This window comes from Cinclus cinclus, unplaced genomic scaffold, assembly GCF_963662255.1.
Source record: "Cinclus cinclus unplaced genomic scaffold, bCinCin1.1 SCAFFOLD_81, whole genome shotgun sequence".
Taxonomy (NCBI): Eukaryota; Metazoa; Chordata; class Aves; order Passeriformes; family Cinclidae; genus Cinclus; species Cinclus cinclus.
Window position 1 is genome coordinate 398,918 of NW_026912212.1, and position 23,686 is coordinate 422,603.

Sequence of the window (23,686 nt, forward strand, 5' to 3'; positions counted from 1 at the left end):
TCTCCCTCTGCCCCTTCTTCTCCCTCTGCCCCCACAGAGCTGGGCCAGGCACAAGGGGGGGCAGCACAGCAAACAGGGAGCCTGCAAGTCTCTTCCAGCCCTGTCTGCTGAGAGTTTGGCCCTTGGAGCTCCAGGTGGACAAAGGCAGCTGCTCCTGGTCCCTCTGTGTGTCCCTGTGTTCAGCTGTGCTGCTCCATCAGTCCGTGCCCAGCAATGGGAAAAGCCTCAGGCCTGCAGGGCCAGGAGCTGCTGGGCTCTGCCTGGGCAGCTCAGCCAGCGGGAAGGAGCTGCTCCACACGGGAACCAGGAGCGAAGGACACTCCTGTTTTAGGAGAGGATTTCTGTTCTAGGAAAAACAAAAAACATAGAAAAGGAAAAAAAAACCACAGAAAACATGTGAAAGATACAAACAAAACAACGTGTTAGTGAAAAGTAGTCCAGACCTTTGGATAAAGGGGCAACCGATCTTTTTAAAACAAGGACTAAGTTATTTACTTTAGAAATGTGCTGATGGTATGGATCCATCTTACTGACCTCAGCAGCCTATTTAAAACGATGTTGGGGTTTATTTCCAATATTGTTATTTTCAATTGTGGTTGAAGCAAGAGGAAATTGCTTTGTGCCCTGCCAGCTCCAAGCAGGACTGGGAAACTAAACTCTGTCAAACCCCAAATCCTTTTTGAAGATGCCCTTCCTTCTCACCCTTCAAATGAGGTGCGCTGTTCCCTTTGAAATTGTCAGTGATTTCTTCAAGATGGAAAGACCCACTTACAGCTTTTTGCTCTGGTTTGGAAGTGCAGAAGGGCAACTCTCCATCCATCAGCTCCAGACTGCACTGCCTTAGGAACACGGCCCACTCGCCAGGTTTTGCCCACTCGTGGCACTTCTAGAGGAGGAAGAAATTGCACAATTGCTACGGCACAATTCCAGACAAAAAGGAATGGAGACAGACAAAACATCCTGTGGAGATCCAGGCATTCAGCTGGGACCGTGGAGAGTTTGGGTTCTTGCCAATTGGGTGTGTGTCCCTAACTGCAATCTCTTGGCCTGCAGGAGAGTCTCCCTCACCTGCAAAAGCAGAAAGCTCAGGCGGTGTGCTGGGAACGGGCTCGTGTGATGCAAAGCTCTCAGAGCCCTGTGAGGGCAGAGCGGGCCCAGCCGTGCCCAGGGCTGAGCCCAGCAGAGCCCTGGCACGGCCCAGAGCTGCCTCAGCATCCGCAGAGCCCGGCTGCAAGGAGAGAACCCAGAAACCACCCCTCAGCTGAAGGCTCCTGTCCCCCTTGTCCCAACCACGAGCAGTGCCCAGGCCATGCTGCCTGTGCCCAGAGCTGGGCACAAACCTCCCAGTCACTGCTGCCTCTGGGAGCAGAGCACGAGGGCAGGACACGTGCCCAGCCTGCAGCCAGCCATGGCACATCCAGCCCCTCAGCAGCTGCCCAGAGCCAAAAAGCACCTAGGCAGCCCACTGAAGAACTCCTTGCATCTACTCCAGCAAAGGGGAACCTTTGGTTGCCAGCCAGGGGCCAGGCCATGCCCAGATCTGGGAGCATCCCCCTAGCTGTGGACTCACCTGCACACTGGGCGTGGAGCGTGTCTTTGAAGAAGGTGCCAGAATCAAAGTCCATCATCTCCTGCTGCCAGTGGCCAGGTCGAGGAAGAGGCTGTCAGCCTTGAGGTTGTCCTTGCAGCAGCTCCACGTGGTACAGCTTCTCCAGGGGCTGCTGCTCCTTCCCTGGGGGCCAGACCAGGCTGTCAGTGTTCTGCCCAGGGACTCAGCCATCACTGAAGCAGGACAAGTAAAACCAGGATGCATGGTGGCCGCCAGTGCTTGCAAGACCAGCCCAGCTCCAGAACGGACGTTCCCATCTGATGACCCCTGCTCCATGGTACAGGCAGGAGAAAAAAGTCTGTGTTTCTTTGCTTCTTATCACCAAGACACGTGTGGAGCTGTTTGATCCAGGCTCCCGGATCAAACGGTGCCTGTGAATCTCTCCCATCTTCTAGGGCAGGTGAACACCCTGCAGCCAGGGGTCATAGAAGAGATCTTCCAAAGATGGCCTGTCCATGGAGTGCATGCATAAACACCATCTGATAACATCTTGGCACTCTGGGGAGAGAAACCACAAATCACCGGTCAGCTGGAGGAGGATCCTGTTCACTTTGCCCCACTGTTCCCGTGCCCAGGCTCTGCTGGATCTGCTCAGAGCTGGGCCTGAGCTTTGCAGTCAATTCCCTGTTTTGGAGGAGAGCAGGAGAGCAGGACATGTGCCACATCCCAGAGATGAGGATTCACCTTGAGAGAGCCCTCGTGGGAACATGAGCTGGCCCCAGACGATGTCCCGGCCCTTCTTGAACGGGTGCTTCCCGCAGACCATCTGGTACAGCAGGATACCCAGGGACCAGACCGTTGCTGCCTCGCCGTGGTAGCATTTCAGGTGGGTCCACTCTGGGGGGCTGTAGGACCGTGTCCCTATGGAATACAGATGGAGCTCATCACGGGGATGCTGCTGCTCCCAGCGCCTCACCCCAGCATCCCTGGGATGGGGGGGACCGCACCAGTGGCACAGGAGTGACCCGCTGCCTCGTCACCAACACCTGACTCCGGCGTACAAAAAGGAGGGACGGAAAAGAAACCACTGGTGTTGGGAGAGGGCAGCAGAAGCCCTGAGAAGGCCCAACCATGACACCCAGAAGAAAAACCCACCCAGGGGTGGGAAAAACCCACTCTCCTCTCTGCTTGCATTGCCCCCAATAAACATTAACAAGCCAAGGCAAACAGGGGCAGCAAAGCAGTCCAAGCCCTTCCTCGCCTGCACACCAAACGGAGCCGTGCACGGGTCTGAGCCCCCTCTCTTGCTCCCCCCAGGGGGTTTGTGTCGGGCTGGCTGCCCCAGCTCCAGCCACGGCTGAGTGGGTGGTGAATGCCGTTGGCAGGGCTGGGAGCTGGCTCCCCTCTGATCCCCACTCAAAAGCAACTTTTGGTGCAGGAGAAGCAATCCCATGACCTGCAGCAAAGCGGGGAATCCAAGCGGGGTGCCACAGTCAGGCTGGGCCATGAGATGCCCAGGGGCATCCCCCAGGCTGGGCTCACCTGCAAACTGGGTGTAGAGTGTGTCCTGGAGGAAGGTGCCACAGCCAAAGTCAATCAGTTTGGCCTGTCCGGTGGCCAGGTCGATGAGGATGTTGCTAGGTTTGATGTCGCGGTGCAGGACCCCGCAGCTGCTGCAGTGCCGCACGGCCTCCAGCACCTGGCGGAACAGCCCCCGCGCCTCCTCCTCCGGCAGGGAGCCCCGAGCCACGATGAAATCCAAGAGGTCCTGACATGGCTCGGGACGCTCCAGCACCAACAAGACGCAGCTGGGCAGCTCAAACCACTCCAGGAGCTGAATTACTCCACGGAACCCAGTGGACACCTTGTCCAGCAGCACGACCTCCAGGGGCGCACGGGCGCCGTTGGGCTGCGCGAGGACCACGATGCCGTCAGTGGGGCTGAGGCCGTGCCAGGGCTCTGGAACGCCTCAGCCAGCCCGGGATGCTCTGCATCCCCCGCTCAGCCCACGCCCGCTCTCCTTGCAGGGCTCCCGGCGGCTCCCAGCCTGCCGGGCCCCGGCTCCCCGCCGCCCGCAACGCCCCGGCTTCTGCCGCTGGCCCCGCTCACTCACCAGCTCGCCCCAATGGCGGATGCGATCCCGCCGCACGCATTTGATGGCCACCTGCGAACCAAGGGGCAGCAGCGGGCTCAGATCGCCGCCCGGCCCGCGGCGCCCCGGCCTCCTCCTCCGCCCTCCATCTCTTCCTCTTCCTCTTCCTCCTCCTCCTCCTCCTCCTTCTCCTCCTCCTCCGCCCGCCGCCGGCCCCGCCACTCACCGGGGCGCCGTCCGCGAGCCGGGTCCCCGAGAAGACGCTGCCGAAGCCGCCGCTGCCCAGCAGCGAACCCAGCCGGTACCGCTCCTGCAAGGCCCCCTGCGCCTTCCCTGCGGGCGACACGCGGCCGTCAGCGCTCGGCCCGGGGCCACACACGGCCCCCGACCGCCCCCCGACCGTCCCGGGCCGGGCATCCCCACCCGCCCCGGGCCCTGGCGGCTCGGGGCCGGCGGCCGCGCTGCCGAGCGGCGGAGCTCGGGCCGGGGAAGCCGCAGCGGAGGCGGCGGGAGCGGCCGCGCCGCGTGTGTCCTCAGCGGGCCCCTGGAGGAGCCGGGGCCGGGGCCGGGGCAGGGGCCGCAGCCGGGCCAGGGGCCGGAGGCGGGGCCGGAGCCGGGGTAAGGGCGGGGGTCGGGGCCGGGCTCGGGGTCGGGGCCGGGGCCGGGCTCGGGTTCGGGCTCCGGCCAGGCAAAGCCAAAGGGCAGCGATGCTGCCCCAGCCCCAGGCACTGATGCCCGCCCAGCACCGCCACAGCCACGAAAGCCAGAGCCGGGCAGAGGCGAGCCCGGGGTGGGACGGACGGGGCAGGTGACGGGGCAGCCCCGCCCGAGGCCGGGGGCGGGCCGGGGGCATGGCCCGGTCCGGCAGGGGGAGAGGGGGAGACGACGGGGGGGTCTGGGGAACGGAGCCCGGGGAGAAGGGATAGAATGAACAAGAAAGAGAGTAAGAGGGCTTGTAGACTCGCTGCTGCTGCTGCTGCCGCTGCTGCCGCCGCTGCCGCCGCTGCCGCCGCTGCCGCTGCTGCCGCTGCTGCCGAAGCGCCGGGGCCGTTTGTCCGCGTGTCCGCGTGTCCGTTCGCCGCTCGCCCCACACGCCCCATGCCCGAGCCCCGCGCGCCCCGGGGCAGCCCCTGAGTCTGTCCAAACACGGGAACTTTGCCCTGTTCAGCCAAGGCCCAGAGTCCTGACTCCCGCACAGTGACACAGCAATCCCCTTGCTCGCTGCTGTGCATTGGCCCCGCTGAGGCTCACACACTGCCTCCGGGGCACGTTCCCTGGCTGGAGGATTCCTGCCCCACCCAAGCACTGCCCTTATGTCTCCAGCATTGCTTTCCAACAAAGCCACGGGAAGGCAAACTCTCTGCAGCTCATGGTACTTTACAGTGTCTAAGACTCACAAGTCATCGATCAGGAATTGTAAGGGAATGCAGCCCTGACTGCAGCCCTCCCAGAGTAGATGACAAAAAGAATCTAAAACGGGGAAATGCAGGTGAACTGGGTGAACTTTGTCTGAAAGAAGGGTCATTTTTTTCTAATAATTTCTAGTCCATTCCCTCTGCTTTTATGCTTCTTACAAGGCCATTTGCATGCCAGATTCCTCATCAAAGGAGAACCCTGAGCTTGTGGAACTGCGTGTCTGTTCCTCTGCAGGGACACTCAGGGTGAGACAGGATGCAATTTTGAAGCAATTGTGTTAAAGCAAAACCAGTTATTAAGTAGAGATTGATGTCCTTGCCCCAAACCAACAACCGTGGGCAAGTCCCTTTGGCTCAGCCTGGAGCAGTGACCTTGAGGGGTGTCCCCACTGCAGGGAGGAAGGCCCCCGCCCCTCCAAGGAGGGAAATGTTGGGACACGCTGCCGTTAAAATCTGGCACGGGGCTCTTCCAGTCTGAAGTGCTGCCCTGTCAGGCAGATGTGCCCAGGCTGTGCCAGCTCAGCAGCTCTGCAGAAGTTCTCAGCGGTGGCACTTGGTTGTTCCTTTCTCTGGGCATTTTACCAGCTCTGCCACAGCTTCAGCTCCCTCTCAGGATGTTGATCTTGGGGATGGAGGAGTCAGACTGGTTTCAGCACTGTTGACCCCAAAAGCAGCGTGATCCCCCTCTTCATTTCCCACCGGGAGCTTTGCAAACAGAGCCTTGTTGGAGTTGTTTGAGCCCATTCCAGGCAGAGCCTCCTGCTGCAGCAGGAACTGCCTTTCCTGTGCCATGGCCAGGGCAGACCCCGCTGCAGGAAAAGGCCCAGGCCAGCCCCAAGACAGGGAAGGCCTCGGGCACAAGTGCAGAGTGCCGTGGTGGCACCTGTGCCAGGGAGAGCCTGAGACACCAAAGGCACCTTGGCAGCAGCAGCTGCTTCCAGGGCATGGCCACAAGCCTCCCTTGGCAACCCGGCCTGGTGGCCACCACAGCAGAGCTGCAGCTTCAGGGGTCATTTCTGGCTGGGCTCTGCAAAGCCACTCGTGCTCCAGGAACCCGACTGGGAAGCAATTGGCCCCTGCACCTTGGGGACAAGATATTAATGGCAAAACTCTTCATCCCTGCAGGGGCAGGAGAGGGACAGAGGAAAGGGAAGAGCCAGGCCCAGGGGACATGACTGCAATGGTGGTGGCTGGGAGGTCGGTGCCACTGCAGCAGCCTGGCTGGCCCTCAGCAGACATTCTGGCCACAAGAGTTGTGAGCAGCTCTTGGCCCTGCAGGGCTGAGGATTTTTCCCCTTTGGTGGGCACAGACTGATGGAGCAGCACAGCTGAACTCCTCCTGGCACTGTTCCCTGCGGTGTGCAGTGGTGTCACAGCAGCCTGGGGCACCTGGGAGCCCTCAGTGCCAGCAGGGACTGGAGATGGCAGCGCTGGCATCCTGGAGGTTGTGCAGGGAACAGAGGTGGGGACTCTCTCTCCATGGGGAGCTTCCAGGTGGAAAAGGCTGCTGTGAGCAGGCAGCTGCAAGGGCAGAGAAAGGAGGGGCTGGAGCCCTTGATGTGTGCCAGTGCCACAGTCCTGGGCAGCAGCCACCAAGCACAGGGGGAGCAGAGGGCACAGCCAGAGGGACAAAACCAGTCAAGGTCAGAGAGTGGGAAGAGCCAGAGCTGGGAGCAGGAACAGCTGCTTCCTTGCACCCTTGAAGAAAGCTCTTGGCTGCTTCAAAGCACTGAAGGGCCTGAAGGGTAGAGAGGAGGCCACAGCAAACAATGCTCCTGGTGCCACACCCTCCCCTCTCAGCGTCCCAGAAGGAATTGCATGAGCTGTATTCTTCTTCTCCCTGAGCCCTCTCGTTCAGCATGAGCAGCTTAGCAGCAGGAGCTAAAGGAGCTGGAGCCTTAGGCCACAAGGGCTGACCAAGAGGGGCCTTTTGGACTCAAGGAATGCTGCTAACATGGACCTAGCCGAATGCAGCAGATGGAATCCTGGAATTACAGAATCCTTCCAGTTGGGAAAGACCTCAGAGCTCATGCAGTCCTGCTGTTCACCCAGCACTGTCAAGCCCAGCAGTAAATCGCATGCCTGAAGTACCAAAGGCTGGACAAGAGGCCCTGACTGAGGGCTGAACACCAGGCCCTGAGCCAAAGGGGATCTCTGGATGAACCTTCCAACCAAATGTTATCTTTGTATCCACACATGACCAAACTATGCACGGACATGAGCGCTGTGATAGATGTATGCACTCATGAGTGAAAGGTGGATTGACCTTGGTGTATTTAGAAGCCGAACAAGGCCGTGAAATCCAACATCTGGCCTTGTTTGGGGTGTGTTTGGTCAAAGCCAACTCCTTGGGTTCCTCCTTGAGCCCTGGCCAGGCTCTGGGTGTGAGCCAAGAGGAGAATGAAACCACATGTTGCTGCACTAGAAGTGCTGTCAGTTTGTTTCTTCAGCACTGTCAGAGCTGGGCCCTCTCTCAGCGGGGCTGGAAGCCTCAGCTGTGGCTGGAGGCACCTGCAGGAATTCCCAGTGTCCGGGAGTGGCTCTGCAGTCCTTGGCTGTGACAGCTTCCCCCAGCTGATGTGTGCATCTGGGTGATGGTAAAGTCTGGGGGGAACTGCTGATGGATCTTTCTTAATCACTGCGGGCACTTCTTGGGAGTGAGGACTGGGTGCATTGCTGAGCTTCTCCTTCTGTGATTCTTTGCTGCTTTGAACTTTAGAAAATTAGGCAATTCCTTCAGCTGGTGTCTGTGTCTTTGGTGCTGACCTTGCCCACTGGTAAAAGCAAAGTGGCGTAGTCTGGCTGGATCACAACAAAATGTCACTTTTAAAATGTAAATGTAAGGAGTCCGACCCGTTGGAAATTGCTGGATGCGAAGCCCTTCCCTAGAGTTGTGTGTCTCAGGAGTGGGCTGAGGTCAGAGCACCGTGGGAGCAGTGGAGCTGTGAGTTAAAAGAGGCTGAACCAGTGGGTGTCTTCAAATGCATCCCAAAATTGCATATGGAAAAAGGAAAAGAACTTGTGGGTTTGGGAGGATGAGGAGGGATTTTGTTAAGAGCATATTGGAAACAGCAGCAACAGAAGGAACAATTTGTGTTGGAACACTCCCACATGGAGACACAGAAAAAGTTTTAATCTTGAGCTTGAATTTCATTGTGCTTGTGATATAATAATGTTACTGTGTTATATATACATATGTGTACACATATCTTACATGTCATGAAATAATATTTTTATTTTTATATAAATAATAATAATAATGTGAAATAATGCTGACAGTACTCGTGTGTTAGCTTTGGTTGCTCAGGGATGTAACACTGAATACCCTACAGAAAAGCTTTAACAAGGACATCAACGTCACGGCAAACTTTGTGAGACTGTTTATAATGAATACAGGAGGAAGGGATGAAATTGGCTGCTTTCATGGGGTTTGCTGACACTGTGATGTGGAATGTGTTTTTTGTTAGTGTGGAAAACACAGTGATTAAGACTGCTGGGTTTTTCATACAGCAGGCTATCCACAAGCTGCGGCATTGGTTGGACAGATGAATGTTTGTTAAAAGAGCAGTTGAAAAAATGACGAGCTGAGAAGCTGTCCCGATGGAGAAGCCAACTCCCAGATGTGCTCCCTACCCTTAGCAATGGGCCCACTGGGAAATGGAAAGGCCCTGGATGTGCATGGCTGCTCCCGGTTTGCAAATACAACCATGGCCAGTGAGACTTGGACTTCCTGGGAAAATGTTCTGGGTGCCATGGTCCCTGACAGGGCCCCCCAGAGGCTGCAGGGCTGGACTGTGATGAATTGGAATTAATTAGGATAAATCAGAAGCAAATGAGAGTTATCAATACGGAAAGAGGAGTTCAGATTCCTCCAGGACACTTTGTTTGGGGAACTGCTCACTGGAGCTTGGCCTTGCAAAGGGTTCACGTCACGGGAAGAGGAATTGATGCAGATTGTCAAGGAGAAATCAAAGTAATCCTTTTCAGCAATAGTGAACAAGATTGGATGATTTAGCCCTGTGGCACAGTAGCACCATTATTGATCTTCCAGCTTTCCAAACATCAGTGAAGGAAGGAGATCCAGCTCAGATCAGCACTGTTTGTGGAGATCAAGGCTTTGGATGCAGCAGTCCTAATAATGGAGCCAAAGTGTGGGTGGAGAGGCCAAGTGGCCCTCCCGAGCCAGCTGCAGGAGCAGCTCTGGGGAAAGACAAGACTGTTGGAATGCTGGAACCTGGCAATATGTCCCTGCAGCCAAGTGCTCTATGTGAGAACAAGTGGATGTTTTGGGATATTGTTTTAGAGATCGTGCCAGACCACATCTGCGTGTTTGCCCCAAGGGTCCCGTTTGGGAAATGCTCTGATCCACGGGGCTCCATGTGAAGGCTGATGTGACACTGAGGCACTTCCAGACGAATTCCAGCCAGGAGCCTGGGGGTCCCTCAGGGCCTGGGACCCGGCACCTCTCCAGCCAAAGGGGAAAGGACCCCAGCAAGCCTTGTTACCCGCAGACAGCGCAGGAAAGCTGAACAGCAAAGGTCCCTAGGGACATTATTCTGGAATTAAATGGGCACCAGCTGCATGGACAGTGGAATTACTGTTCCTAACCCGGATGAGACTGAGGAAAAAGAATGAGTCACCTTGTCACTAAAGTAGTGCTTATGTCTGTAAGCTGTGTCTTGAGAGTCAGCCAGAATCTTTGTTTGCCAGAAACACCTGTAGAGTTTCATCAGGGATTAGTCCTGAAATTGTTCTGAAAATGTAAAGATCTTAGTAGCCAAAATACTCCATGTAAGTAATTGCTGGGTATGTCCTCAACTAATGTTGGGAGGAATGGGGGTCCCTTGGAGGGCCCACCCTGTGGGGTGGCCAGAGCTCTGTCCATGGGCTCTGACTCCTAACAGAGTCAGTGCAGGGACAGTTAAAGAAAACTGTGCTGTGCAAAAAAGGAATACAATGATCAGCTTCACAGGGTTCACTAAGATTTCCCTTCAGTAGAAACTGAACCCTGTTGGAGTTAGAGGCCCCAGTGTGAAAGGATTTCTGTGCTTTGCCATCACTCCCAATGTCCATAGAACTTGGGGTGCTGGAGCTGGTCAGGGTCAGTGTTAGAGCACTGCCAGCTGCAGGGCCACTGTGAAACTGCTGTGGCCCAAAGGCACGGGGGACACAAGAGGAGCACAGGGAGGAGCCCTGGATGCATCAGCAGCCCACAGTGGGAAATGGGAAATCAGACCTTTGGTACTGGGAATGGGACCTGCTGGATGTGCAGAGACAATGCCTGTAAAGGCTTCCCTCAATGTGTTTGGGTCCTGTTTTTCAGGCAGTGTTGATGCCTCCCTTGGGGGTACTTCAGCAACAAGCAGAAGGAAGAGTTTGGGCCGAGAGAACATTTCCCCCCACAGAGTGCCTTTGGTCTCAGAAAGCCAAAGACTCTGGTTCACCCTGTGCCCCATGAGCACTGCCTCGTCCTATGGAGTTCACATTAATGAGCTACATGGATTATTTGAAGAAGTAGAAAAGGATACTGTGCAAATATCCAGTAGCACATGCTGTGAGCTCCAACAAACACAAATGGGGCTCTACAGAACCTCATGGCCTTGGATCATCTGCTTGCTGGGCAAGGAGGAGCCTGGGCTATGACGGGACAGGAATGTTGCACTTCTATCAGTGATGAGTCTGAAGTGCAGCAATCAGGAATCACCTCAATAGGAAGAGCAGTAGAAGAGTGGCAGAAAGAAGAAAATTCTTCTTGCTGAGATTGCCTTCATGCCTGCCAAATTGGAGGCTGCTGTGAAATGCATTTGTGGCAGTCACTGCAAACATTGCAGTGTGAGCCCTTGGTGTGTAATGATTCCATGTTAGAGTTGTTGTGACACTTTGTGCTGGGAAATGGAGCACTGAGACTTGTCTCAAGAGAGACACAGTCTCAAGAGAAAGTGGGGATTTGAGAAACAACAGAGAAGAGCAACTAATTAGGCATGTTTTAAAAGAGTTGCAAATTACAGCTCTGAGTAATGAACTGTTCTTCAATTAATGCTTAATTGAAGAACAAGAGGTGATGCCTTTGTGCCTCATGCCTAAATCCAAGAATCCATTATTGAAGGAATTGTTATGGAGGTTGTAGTTCATGCCTTGGTCAAAGCACTGGTTGAAGTACCAAGGCCCGAACATCAGGCCCTGAGCCAAAGCTGAACTCTAGATGCACCTTCCAAGCAAATGTTATATTTTTATCTGCTCATCATTGAGGCTTTTTTAGCAATACGATCTCTGTATCTGTGTATTGGTGAAAGAAGGATTTACCTTTCAGCATTTAGAAATCCAACAAGGTCCCATCTAGCCTTGTTTGGGGGTGTTTGGTCCAAGTGACCTCCCTTGGTTCCTCCTTGAGCCCTGGCCAGGCGTTGGGAGGAACCAAACAGGAGACTTAAACCCATGTTCCTGCACTAGGAGTGCTGTCAGATTCTCTGTTCAACACCATCAGAGCTGGGCCCTCTCTCAGCAGGGCTGGAAGCCTCAGCTGTGGCTGGAGGCACCTGCAGGAATTCCCAGTGTCCGGGAGTGGCTCTGCAGTCCTTGGCTGTGACAGCTTCCCCCAGCTGATGTGTGCATCTGGGTGATGGTAAAGTCTGGGGGGAACTGCTGATGGATCTTTCTTAATCACTGCGGGCACTTCTTGGGAGTGATGTCTGGGTGCATTGCTGAGCTTCTCCTGTTGTGATTCTTTGCAGTTTTGCGTTATATAAATTACGCAATTCCTTCAGCTGGTGTCTGTGTCTTTGGTGCTGACCCTGGCCACTGGTGAAACTGAGTCCCATCGTGCCTAGGAGTTACCTGGGAAGACAAACGCCACCACTGCAAATGTCCCCTGGTTTCTGCCTTCTTCCCCCCACTTTATACGCTGAGCATGATGTCCCATGGTCCGGGATCTCCCCCGGGTCAGTTGGGGTCACCTGTCCTGGCTGTGTCCCCTCCCAAGCTCCCCTGCACCCCCAGCCCCTCCCCAGCGTGGCTGGACGAGGGGCAGGAAAGGCCTTGGCTCTGTGCAAGCTCAGCAAGAGCAAAACCATCTGTGTGTGATGGAGCCTGTGCTCAGCACCCGACCCCAGCAGTGTCTCGGTGCCAGCGTCCGTGGCATCAGGCCCTACAAGGGGTTTCCATGGCAAGTGCCATGCCAGGTGACCCAGGTGTCCTGTCCCAGTGAGGCTTGCCATGGAAACAGTGCCCAGCTGACCTTTCTGTCTGGCTGAGCTGGCCTTTGGCCCTGGCCCTGGGGTTTGCTGCTGGTCCCGCTGCGCCTGCCCAGCCAGCGCGGCACAGGGCAGGTGGCCATGGCACAAGCCCCCAGCGAGGGATCCCCTCTGGCTCTGGGCAGTGACAGCAGCCCTGAGCAAGGGGCCCAGGGCAGGTTTCCATGACAAGCAGCCATCACAATGGCTCCAGGCGTTGGCTGCCGTGGCACCAAACTGAGGAAGGGGTCTCTGTGGCTGTTGCCATGGCACCTGACTGCATCAATGAGTGTCAGTGCAGTTCAAGCTGGACCAGCCCCGGCACCGCTTTGTCCTCAGGCTTGCCATGGCAGCTGAGGACACAACAGGTCTGCATGCAAGTGCCCATGGAACCTGACTGCACAAATGGCTCCTTGGGGTGGTTTCCAAGGCAACTTGAACTGATGAGGGTTGCCCTGGCACCCAAACCCACTAGTGGGGGTCAGTGCAGTGTCCATGGCAACAGTCCCTTGCAATGGCCCAGGGCACCTTGGGATGCTAATCCACCCTCACAGCTGGGCAGGGCAGCTCTGGAATGGTCTTGGTGCTGCCTGGGGCTTGGCACACACTTGAGGAGGGTGTCTGTTTTCAGTGGGGAACTTTTCGTTGTTTGGAGCAATCAAAACTGTTGTAGGTTGGTGTAGAAAAAAAAAATAAGAAAACCCTTCTTAGGGTGTGTGCAGCCAGTTCTCCAAGCAAAGCAGGGGTGTCAGCTGAGTCAGGACAGACAGGATGCGGTTGGGGAATGTGCAGCAAAGTTGTCCACACCCACCGGGTCAAACCTCAAGGCACAGCTTCTCTGAGCAGGCCAGACCTCCTTAGGAGAGACCCTGGAGCAATATCCATCACACAATGCTACAATCTCAGGGCCTGAGAGGAGACTGCAGATACCTCTCCAGGAGTCCAAGTCAGAAAAAAGAATGCAAAGGGTCTGGAGGCATTAATGGGTCCCACTGAGGTCCAGCTGCAGCACAGGCTGCTCATGGGCTCCTTGCAGGAGGGAATTGGAGGCCAGGATTGCACAAAATCCTCACAGAGACTCAGTGTGGGAAGGAAAATGCAAAGTACCCTAAAATACCTTGGTTATCTCAAAGCATTAATGAGCGCCCCCCCCAGTGTCAATACAGAGCAATCAAGGGACTCCTTAAAGTAGATAATTGGAGGTCATGATTGCACAAACCTCTCCTGGAGTCGGTATCAAAAGGAAACACCTAGTACTTGAAAAATCTGAAGTACCCTGAAGCATTAATGAGCCCCACTGAGTGTTGGTAATGACTAAGAATCTCAAGGGACTCATTAGAGCAGATAATTGAAGACCAGGATTGTAGGAAGCTCTCAGAGACTCCAAGGCAAGAGCAAAGGCCAAGGTCCTTTAAAAAACCTGCAGTCCCTGGAAGCATTCAGGAGCCCCCCAGGGCCATTCCTGACCAAGGCTCCCCAGGGACTCATGCCAGCAGATCCCTGAGGCCACCGGGGTGTGGGGCAGGGGAGGATGCTGAGGGCAGGACAAGGGGGTGACAGTGCCCAGCCTTGCTGGGGCTGTGCCAGGAGGCCCCAGTGGCTCAGGACAAGGTGTCTCCTCCCAGCCCTTGGTGGCACAGACGCTGCTGTGCCCCAGGGCACCAAGACTTGGCTTCTCCTGGGCACTGCCAGCCCTGCCAGGGCCCTTGGCCATGTGCAGCACAGCTTGTCCTGCACTGTCCCACAGCTGCTGCTGTGCCCCTGCAGGCTGCACACTCCCATCTCGCTGCCCCCCTGGCTCTGCCCTGCCACTGCCCACCCTGCCCTGACTTCTGCCCAGGCTGTCTCTGCAACCCCCAACCAATGGGCTGGGGATGGGCAAGTGTTCCTTAGGGCACAGGGAGGGGACAGCTTGGCTGGGGTGACCCAAGGGCTCTCCCATTGCATGCGATGTCAAGGGCAGCAATAAACTGAGGGCAAGGAAGGGCGTGAGATGGTCTCTGAATTTGTAGTGATCTTACACTCCTCCCTGATCTGAACATCCCACATTGCTTCTTTTGTGAAGCAGAGGTGCGCTTCTCCTACTGGGAAACTTTGGTATGCTGATGGAGCCCACCCTTTTTTCTAAATTGGTGGCTACCCAGTAACTTTTCCCATAGTAGTGCAAGTTTCTAAGTTGTGCTTATTATAGCAGGCCGAATAGATATGTGTGTGGAAGGCAAGGGTGGATACCGTGTGTCCACTGTACCGGATTGTCTGGTAAGGCTTGGAACAAGCATCAGCTCTGTTTCCTTTTATCATGATGAGCAATAGGATGACTCTCAGGACTATGTTCATCCCTCTGCCTCCCTCAAGGCCTACGGGGTTGCTGCCAGTAGCCGAGGTTTGTTTCATCTTCTCCTTCTCGGCAGCAGGGACTATGTCCTGGGGTGTCCCACTTTGTCCTTTTCTTCTGGTGTTGTTTCTTACTTTTGTTCCAGCTTTTAGCTTTATCCCCAGGACCAGGTACAGCAGTAAGAGCACGGTATACACAACCCTTTCTGGCACTCTTTTGCCAAAACCTTTGCTTTGGCTTTTGTTTTTTGTTTTGGCTTTTTTTTTTTTTGTTTGCTTTGTCCCATTCTCAAATAACGCCCACCAATTGTGATCATTAATTTCGATTTCTCCTTGTGCTGATAGGGTATTAAGTACCTTAATAGTTTCCTTCTATTCATTTCTTCTACATTGGATAAGTGATGCGAATGGGAGGTACCCACATAGGAATGACTCCACCACAACTCGGTACAATATGGACACCTTTTCTTGATGAACGGGCTACAATCACACCCAGGTTCAGGACAGGTGACTTTCAGTCCTGACTGGGAGGCCTTTGAGAAGAATTGATCTGGTATCCACAGCAAGTCCTCCGAATTCGCACTTTGAGGTCTCTGGGCTCGGATGTCACGGTCCAACCTGTCTTGGCTTAATCGTATGTATGGCAAATCCTAGAGGTATGGTTTGAGCTAAAATTCTCTTCTTCCTTAATTCTCGCAAGTCTTTGTTGATTGTTATTATGTAGTTTTGAAGAGAAGGGTCCTGAACTAAGCCGGATCAAGGCGTACTCCTTTAGGGTAAGGCATACCATCCAGCATTTCATATGGTGAAATCCCTGTTTTCGAATTTGGCGTTGCCGTGTATTAGACAGGGCCAGTGGGAGGCACTTTGTCCATGGCATTTTAGTCTCAATCATTAATTTTGACAGCTGCTGTTCTAAAGGTTGATTCATCATTTCAACTCTCCCAGAACTCTGAGGGTGCCAGGGTGTATGATACTCCCAGCTGATGCCTAGTGCCGAGGTCAGTAACTTCAGCACTTCCGATGTAAAGTGTGTCCCTGGTCTGAGTCTATTGCTCGGACCAGCCCATACCTTGGTATTATGTGTTCTGTCAATATTCTGGCTACCACTTGTGATGTGTCTCCAGCTGCAGGGTATGCCTCTACCCAGTGGCTTAATTGGTTTACTATTACTAGTAAATATGTCTATCTTCCTATTTTTGGTGATTCTGTAAAATCTATTTGTATTCTTTCAAAGGGTCTGTAAGCAGTTTTCCATCCTCCTGACGGACCTTGTTGCATACCTTTTTTTATGAATTTTCTGACAAGTTAAACAACCTTGTCCTTGCACTACTCTCGAAGATCTGTCTATAAACAATTTTTCTCCATCCTTAAGTTTAACGTCTTCCAAGTCAGGTCTAGTTTTTCTTTGTAATTCTATAATGTCCACACAATTATATTTTAAGTTTTCTCCTGGTTCCCCATATAGGAATTGTGCAGGACTTTGAGCAGTTGTTGCTTTTAGCTCTAAATTTGGGGAAGTAATTAGAATAGCTTCATATTTTAATATTTAGGCATCGGTTAGCCATTTCTCAGCTTTTTGATTCAGAATTCCCCTGACATGATGAGGGGAGTGTACCATTAGGGGTGCCCCAGAGGTGACTTTTTGGGCTTCCTCAGTTAAAAGTGCTGTGGCCACTAGGGCTTGTAGACATGAGGGCCAGCCCCAACTGACAGGGTCTAGCAGTTTAGAATAATATCCCACTGGCCTTTGACTGCTTGCCCATTCCTGAGTGAGTACCCCATATGCTGTTTGATCAGAGGTGTTTACAAATAACTGAAATGGTCTCTCCAAATCCGGGAGACTTAGTACAGGGGCTTGAATTGAATCATGTTTGACTTTTTAAAAACTTTTGTCATTCACCTTTGTCCATTTTCTTAATAAATTATTTTCTGCCTCTGGCAGTAACAGTAGATTTGTAATTCAATTCTGCTCTGGGTCTCAATTTGCATATATTTAATAATAAGGACTCAAAATGGTTCACTTTTTGCTCCCATCACAAGTGCTGTTTCTCTACTAGGTTTGCACGTTTTTGGTAGGTGTTTAATTGTGGATATTTTTTTTTGGCTCTTGTATCTACTAAAAGTTCCACCTCCTCTCCATGGGGACCGATTTTTTAAAAATTATTTTTTCAAGGGCTCTTTCGATGGTATAGTCCCCAATTCATACAGCCCTTGACACCCTTATTCGTTCTTTTGGAACATTTTTTCATCCCGTATCCTCTCTTTACAATTTTTTTTTTTTTTTACTATGACCTTTCTTGTTACAGTAAAAGCAGGTTCGACTTAGTGAATTATTTCCTGCCTCATTTCCTTGTTTCCGTGGGGGTTTTCGTGTTTTCCCTCCCCCTTTCTTCCCTGGTGAGTAGGATACTTAATGTAGATTGTAATTCCATCCAAGTACACATACTTGGTCCGAGGAATTGATTTAGTGTCTCAGATACCCCTATAGGATCTTCCAATAGTTTTCCCATCTCTTTTTCTAAGTTTCTTACCTCCCCTGTGTTCAAGGGAACATTTACAAATCCAGTTAATTCAGTCTGTTGTCCCGCTAATGGGACTTCCCTCAGGGGGTAAAGGGGAGCCTTTGTGTCATTATCTCCCTCCTCTCTGCTGATCCTATCGCTCCTGGTATTTCTTTGACTCCAGGGAGTCCTTTGAGCTATTGGAGTACCAGAAGGGGAGGGAGCAGAGACATTGGGGGGGGGAGGGGGGGATCGCCTGTATTTTTTTGTATTATATGGAGGTGGGAGATTATCAAGGGATTCCCAGGTAACCTTTTTTGTTATCCTCATCCTCTTTTTCCTTGACCGTACATCCCGAGAATGGTTTATGCTGTTCTGTCCACAGAGCAGCACAGTCACATTCCTCTCTGTTAAATGGTTCTTTACAAGCATCCTAAGTGTTTAATGCCCCACAACTCCATTTTTTTCTTTACTTTTTCTTTTGTATAATTCCCTTGTGTCCCAACGTCATTCCCAAAGTGCTGCCCGGTGGTATTTCTGGCAACCTACTGGCCTTCTTTTTTCTTTTTTTTTTTATTTTTTTTATTTTGTTTTTAAGAACTTTGAACCCTTCGTGGGTTGTTTGGACTTAAAACCTTCCTCTTTCTTTGTCCGATTTTTACCTCAAAGGACTATCTTGAGGTATTTGTGCTTCCTCTTGTATTCCACCCGGATCCTGCCTCTCCTTGGGTCAGGATGGGAAGGAATTCTGCCTCTACCTGGGCTTGGGATGGGAAAAAGCAGCTTTTTCCCTCTTCCCCCGTGACTCCTGTGTTGCTCTCCAATCTTTCCCCCCCCCAAGTCCCTCCCCCCAAGTCCCACCTCTGCCTGGGTTGGGATGGGAAAAGAACCTGGCCTCTACCTGGGTTAGGATGGGAAAAAGCAGCACTCGCTTCGTCCCTTCACCGGCCGGGCCCCTGGCGGGAAACCAGAACCGCGGACAGAAGGACTCCACACTCGGTTCGTGGAAAAATCCACGTCTCGTTCAGCAAGCACACAGTCACCTCCACCAAACCAGACAGTCACTTACGGCTTCGACGCTCCTGTCTGGGTCTGCGTGCACAAGAATGACAGGTGATTTTGCCGTGGTCTTCCGGGGAGTTTTTTTCCTTGCTCAGTCTATATCGTGAGGTACGTCCATGGGTCCTGAGAACCACTGAGGAACCGGGGCCGTGGGAGCGGGGCGCCTCCCTGAAATTGCAGTGCCTCTCAAGGCTCCAAGGATGTCCCAGGTTTCAGCACCAAATTATTACAAATGAGAAACAAAGTCTCGATATTTAGCAAAATTTAGATTGCTTTATTTGGTATAGACGGAGCAAGCAGCGCTGGGGAACGTGAGGGGTCAGCGCCCACTCCACGCTCCGTCGAACGTTGGTTGGCAGCTCCTTTTTATAGGATGGTTCTCCTTGTAGTCTCGGGACAGTTTGCCAAGCAGCCATGTGGTCTTGGTAGATAAGGAACAGTAGACATGGGGGTCTTGTCTTAACAGCTGAGTTGCAATTGATTACACCAAGGCAGGAAATCTGGTAGTGCAAAATCTTTTAGGCTGCAATTGATTATACAAATGCAGGAAATCTGATTTTGTAATATCTTTCAGGCCGTGGGAAACCCCCGTTTTACAAACTGGTATCAGATACAATTTAATAAAAAATCATAATATTCATAATAGGGGGATTTAAACAAAATTATTTAATCATATGTATTTTCTCTGTCTAATGTCCATGCTTCATTTCAGACCTGAGTATTCTGGTTTATACAAACCCAGCTACTTTTATGATTGACACGAATCTTTTATCAATTATCACACATGGAACAGGTCTGGCTGGCTTGGCCTCCCAGGGGCTACCTGACAGGTCTGGCTGCCCATGGAATGTCCAGGGCTGCCTCTCATCAGTCTCTGGAGCACTGGGGCTCTGTGCCTTCCTTCCTAGGGAAAAGAACCGGCCTTCTTGTCCTTCCTGACCATGACCTAAATTGGAATTTGGCCTCCCAAATTCCATATATCCAAGGATTGCTCCCAGACAAAAGTAGCCAGGATAGACAGGTCAGGCTGGCCTGGTCCTGCGGTGAATTTCTCAGACTATGAGCAGAATTGGTTTATTTGCCAACATCTTGGAGAAAGTCCAGAGATCTCCTGGGATGGGGTTTGGAGGCCTCAAGCACATGACCACGATACAGGGACAAAGGAGCTCTGTGCTCAGTGGAGTGGAGGCTGAGGATGGTGGAGGAGAGCCCTGGGAGTGCCTGAAGGGTGGTTTCAGAGATGGTGGATCCTTTTGACATGGCAGAAAACAGCCAGAGATAGAAAAGATTAATGCCAAGGGCCGCTGGGGAGGGCCAGACTGGACCCAAGGAGAAAGGAATTTCTCTGCCAGGGCAGGGCTGTGGTGCAAGAAATCCCCCAGAAAGAGTGTGGAGCAGCCCAAGGCTTTGTGTGGCCAGGCAGAGGCAGGCAGGAGGCAGAGCTGGCAGCAAAGGAAGGGGCCAGCGAGGTGGGGCAGCCGGGGGCTGAGGACAGCCTGCAGGGACAGAGGGGCAGGGCATGGGCACCGTAGGACAGCCTGGGCTGCAGAGGGCACAGGGATGGGCAGCAGCTGAAAGGCCCTGCCAGAGCCAACTCCTGCAGCACTTTGGCCATGGCTGCTGGCCCCGGGAAGAGCCCTGAGCAATGAGGGAGGGACAGGATCTGCCTTGCCAGGGACTGGGGCTCAGGCTTTGGCCTTTGCATTCCTGAAACACATCCAGGTGAGCTCAGCACCAGGGACACCTTTCTATTTCTTGTCCCCACCTGCCATCAGTGCCTCCAGGGTTCAATGATTTTGAAATTGGAGACTTTAAAAAGTCCACTTTATTGTTTAAGAACATTTTCAATTTCATTTGTCTAAAATGGAGTTGCCATGAGCAAAGTGCACTTGTGTGGGGACCAGCAGGTCTGACTGCCCTGGGCACAGGGAGCCCAGTTTTCCCTCGGAGCTCCCCAGTGTGCAGGCTGAGAGCAATGCTGAAGATGAGGCAGCAAGACAAACCAGAGCTCAAAAACAAAGAAGCTGCGCCAAGATCCCCCCTAGGAAGAGAAGTCATATTGGTGAGATTCCCAAGAAATTAGACCAGAAATGACCAAGGGAAATCTGTCCCAGCTTGTCATTGCCTTCTTTCTACAGTCTCCAATGCCCGGAGTGAAGAAATGTCCAACAGCAGCTCCCGCAGCCACTTCCTCCTGCTGGCATTGGCAGACACGTGGCAGCTGCAGCTCCTGCACTTCTGCCTCTTCCTGGGCATCTCCCTGGCTGCCCTCCTGGCCAACGGCCTCATCATCAGCGCCGTAGCCTGCGGCCACCACCTGCACACCCCCATGTTCTTCTTCCTGCTCAACCTGGCCCTCAGCGACCTGGGCTCCACCTGCACCACTGTCCCCAAAGCCATGCACAATTCCCTCTGGGGCACCAGGCCCATCTCCTGTGCAGGATGTGCTGTACAGCTCTTTTGCTTGCTGTTCTTTACCACAGCAGAGTAGTATCTCCTGACCCTCGTGTGCTACAAGCACTACGTGTCCATCTGCACACCCCTGCACTAGGGGATCCCCCAGGGCAGCAGAGCTTGTGCCCACATGGCAGCAGCTGCCTGGGCCAGTGGCTTTCTCCATGCTCTCATGCACACTCCCAGTCCATTTTCACTGCCCCTGTGCCGGGGCAATTCCCTGGGCCAATTCTTCTGTGAAATGCCCCAGATCCTCAAGCTCTCCTGCTCCAAATTCTACCCCAGGGAACTTGGCCTACTCATGGGTGGTACCTGTTTAGCATTTGCTTCTTCTGTATTCATTGTTTTCTCCTATGTGCAGATCTTCAGGGCCGTGCTGAGGATCCCCTCTGAGCAGGGATGGGATAAAGCCTTTTCCACCTGCCTCCCTCACCTGGCCGTGCTCTCCCTGTTCCTCAGCAATGTCATGTTTGCCTACCTGAAGCCCCCCTCCATCTCCTGCCCATCCCTGCATCTGGCACTGTCACTTCTGTACTCAGTGCTGCCTCCAGCCCTGAACGCCCTCAGCTACAGCCTGAGGAACCAGGACCTGAAGGACACCCTGAGGACAATGATCACTGAGTGGTTTTCAGAAGCAATGAACTGTCATTCTTCTGCATAGCTGTTACTAAGTTACTCATTAATGCCCACTTTGTGTCCCGTATTTTTGCTGCTGACACAGGTGTTACACTTCTGAGAACTTGCTCGCACCAAAATCTTGGACTGTTCAGGCAAATATTTCAGTATTTGCCTTTCTAGTGTGACCCAGAGACTGTAGAAATGGGGAGCTCTAGTACAGTAAGTGTGTGCTGAAACAACAGAAAGAACTCTGTGTTGTCTTGTTTGCCTGACATCTTTCCTCCCTGACATCTCTGGAGCTGCAGGGTCGGTGCCTGTGGGCAGAGCAGGGGGAGAAGAGTCCCAGCAGAACAGCATTGCCAGGGAGCCCCAGGGCTTCTCCTGTGTAACCTCCTCTTCCTTCACTTCCACACTCCCCTTCAGAGCCCCTGTGCTGGTTTAAGGCCTCAGGGCTCTCTCAGCTTGGTCCCTGCCCTGCTGGGTGACTGTCCAGAGACTGCAGGCAAGGACAGGTTGTGGGCACTGCTGGGACAGAGTTGGGCTCTACAACAGCATTTCCATGGTGCAAGGGCATGTCCCCGGAGCAGGGCCCGAAAGCTTCAATCTTCTTCCCAATTTGTTCTCAAGGATGTGCCCAACACAGTGCCCTGGAGAGGAAATCAGCAGTGAAGAGAAAAATGTGGCAGTGTTCAGGGTGGTGGTCCCCAGGTGTGCCCCTGCAAAGGCAGCGCTGCTTCCAGCAGTGGCCTCTCAGCCCAGGTCACAGAGGTTGCTCTTCCCTCCATGGTGGGACATCAAGTGACCGGGTCAGGAGTCTGTGTTTGCAGTGCAAGGACAAGACACAGCCCTGAGCATCCTCTGTGTGGGGTGGGGGTGGGGACGACGACGACATAAACCCAGGGAGCACAAACACCTTCAGCTCTTCCTGGAGTTTCCAGAGAGTAAGGTCCCCTGGGAACTCCTGAATGCAGGGCTGGGATGAGCTCCTGTGCCCAGAGCTCCCCGTGTCCATCCCTCCGGCTGTGGGGCACCTGGGGCAGGGGCAGGGCAGGGTGACACCAGCAGGGCTGAGCTCCCTGCCAGGCTCTGGCAGCGGCAGCAGAGCCCAGGGAGCCGCTGCCCGTGCTGCAATGAACTGTCTGTGTGTGTGCCAGGGAAGGACTCGTGTCCCTGGATGCCCCTGGGGCTGTGAGCGGGGCATGAGCCCAGCTCAGGGCTGGGCACCTGACAGAGCCCTGACATTGCTGGCTGTGCCCAGAAGAGAAGGCTTAGGAAAGGTGACCATGGTTAAACCTCTCTGTCGATCAAGTGACAGCCAAGTGTCTGTCACTGGCCCTCCTCAGTCAGACAACAGGAGAAAATAAGCTGAAAACCTGTGGGTCAACAGAAAGAGAGATTAATGGGCAGGGCAGGGCAAGGAAGTAAAAAGCAAAGGCCAAATGCAGAAGCAAAGGAAACCACAGGGAGGCAAGAATTCAGTAGATGTAGTGGTTGCTTTGGAAGACAAACGTATTAATAGAGAAAATTCAGAGACCATCTCACGCCCTTCCTTGCCCTCAGTGTATTGCTGCCCTTGACATCGCATGCAATGGGAGAGCCCTTGGGTCACCCCAGCCAAGCTGTCCCCTCCCTGTGCCCTAAGGAACACTTGCCCATCCCCAGCCCATTGGTTGGGGGTTGCAGAGACAGCCTGGGCAGAAGTCAGGGCAGGGTGGGCAGTGGCAGGGCAGAGCCAGGGGGGCAGCGAGATGGGAGTGTGCAGCCTGCAGGGGCACAGCAGCAGCTGTGGGACAGTGCAGGACAAGCTGTGCTGGACATGGCCAAGGGCGCTGGCAGGGCTGGCAGTGCCCAGGAGAAGCCAAGTCTTGGTGCCCTGGGGCACAGCAGCGTCTGTGCCACCAAGGGCTGGGAGGAGACACCTTGTCCTGAGCCACTGGGGCCTCCTGGCACAACCCCAGCAAGGCTGGGCACTGTCACCCCCTTGTCCTGCCCTCAGCATCCTCCCCTGCCCCACACCCCGGTGGCCTCAGGGATCTGCTGGCATGAGTCCCTGGGGAGCCTTGGTCAGGAATGGCCCTGGGGGGCTCCTGAATGCTTCCAGGGACTGCAGGTTTTTCAAAGGACCTTGGCCTTTGCTCTTGCCTTGGAGTCTCTCAGAGCTTCCTACAATCCTGGTCTTCAATTATCTGCTCTAATGAGTCCCTTGAGATTCTTAGTCATTACCAACACTCAGTGGGGCTCATTAATGCTTCAGGGTACTTCAGATTTTTCAAGTACTAGGTGTTTCCCTTTTGATACCGACTCCAGGAGAGGTTTGTGCAATCTTGACCTCCAATTATCTACTTTAAGGAGTCCCTTGATTGCTCTGTATGGACACTGGGGGGGGCGCTCATTAATGCTTTGAGATAACCAAGGTATTTTAAGGCACT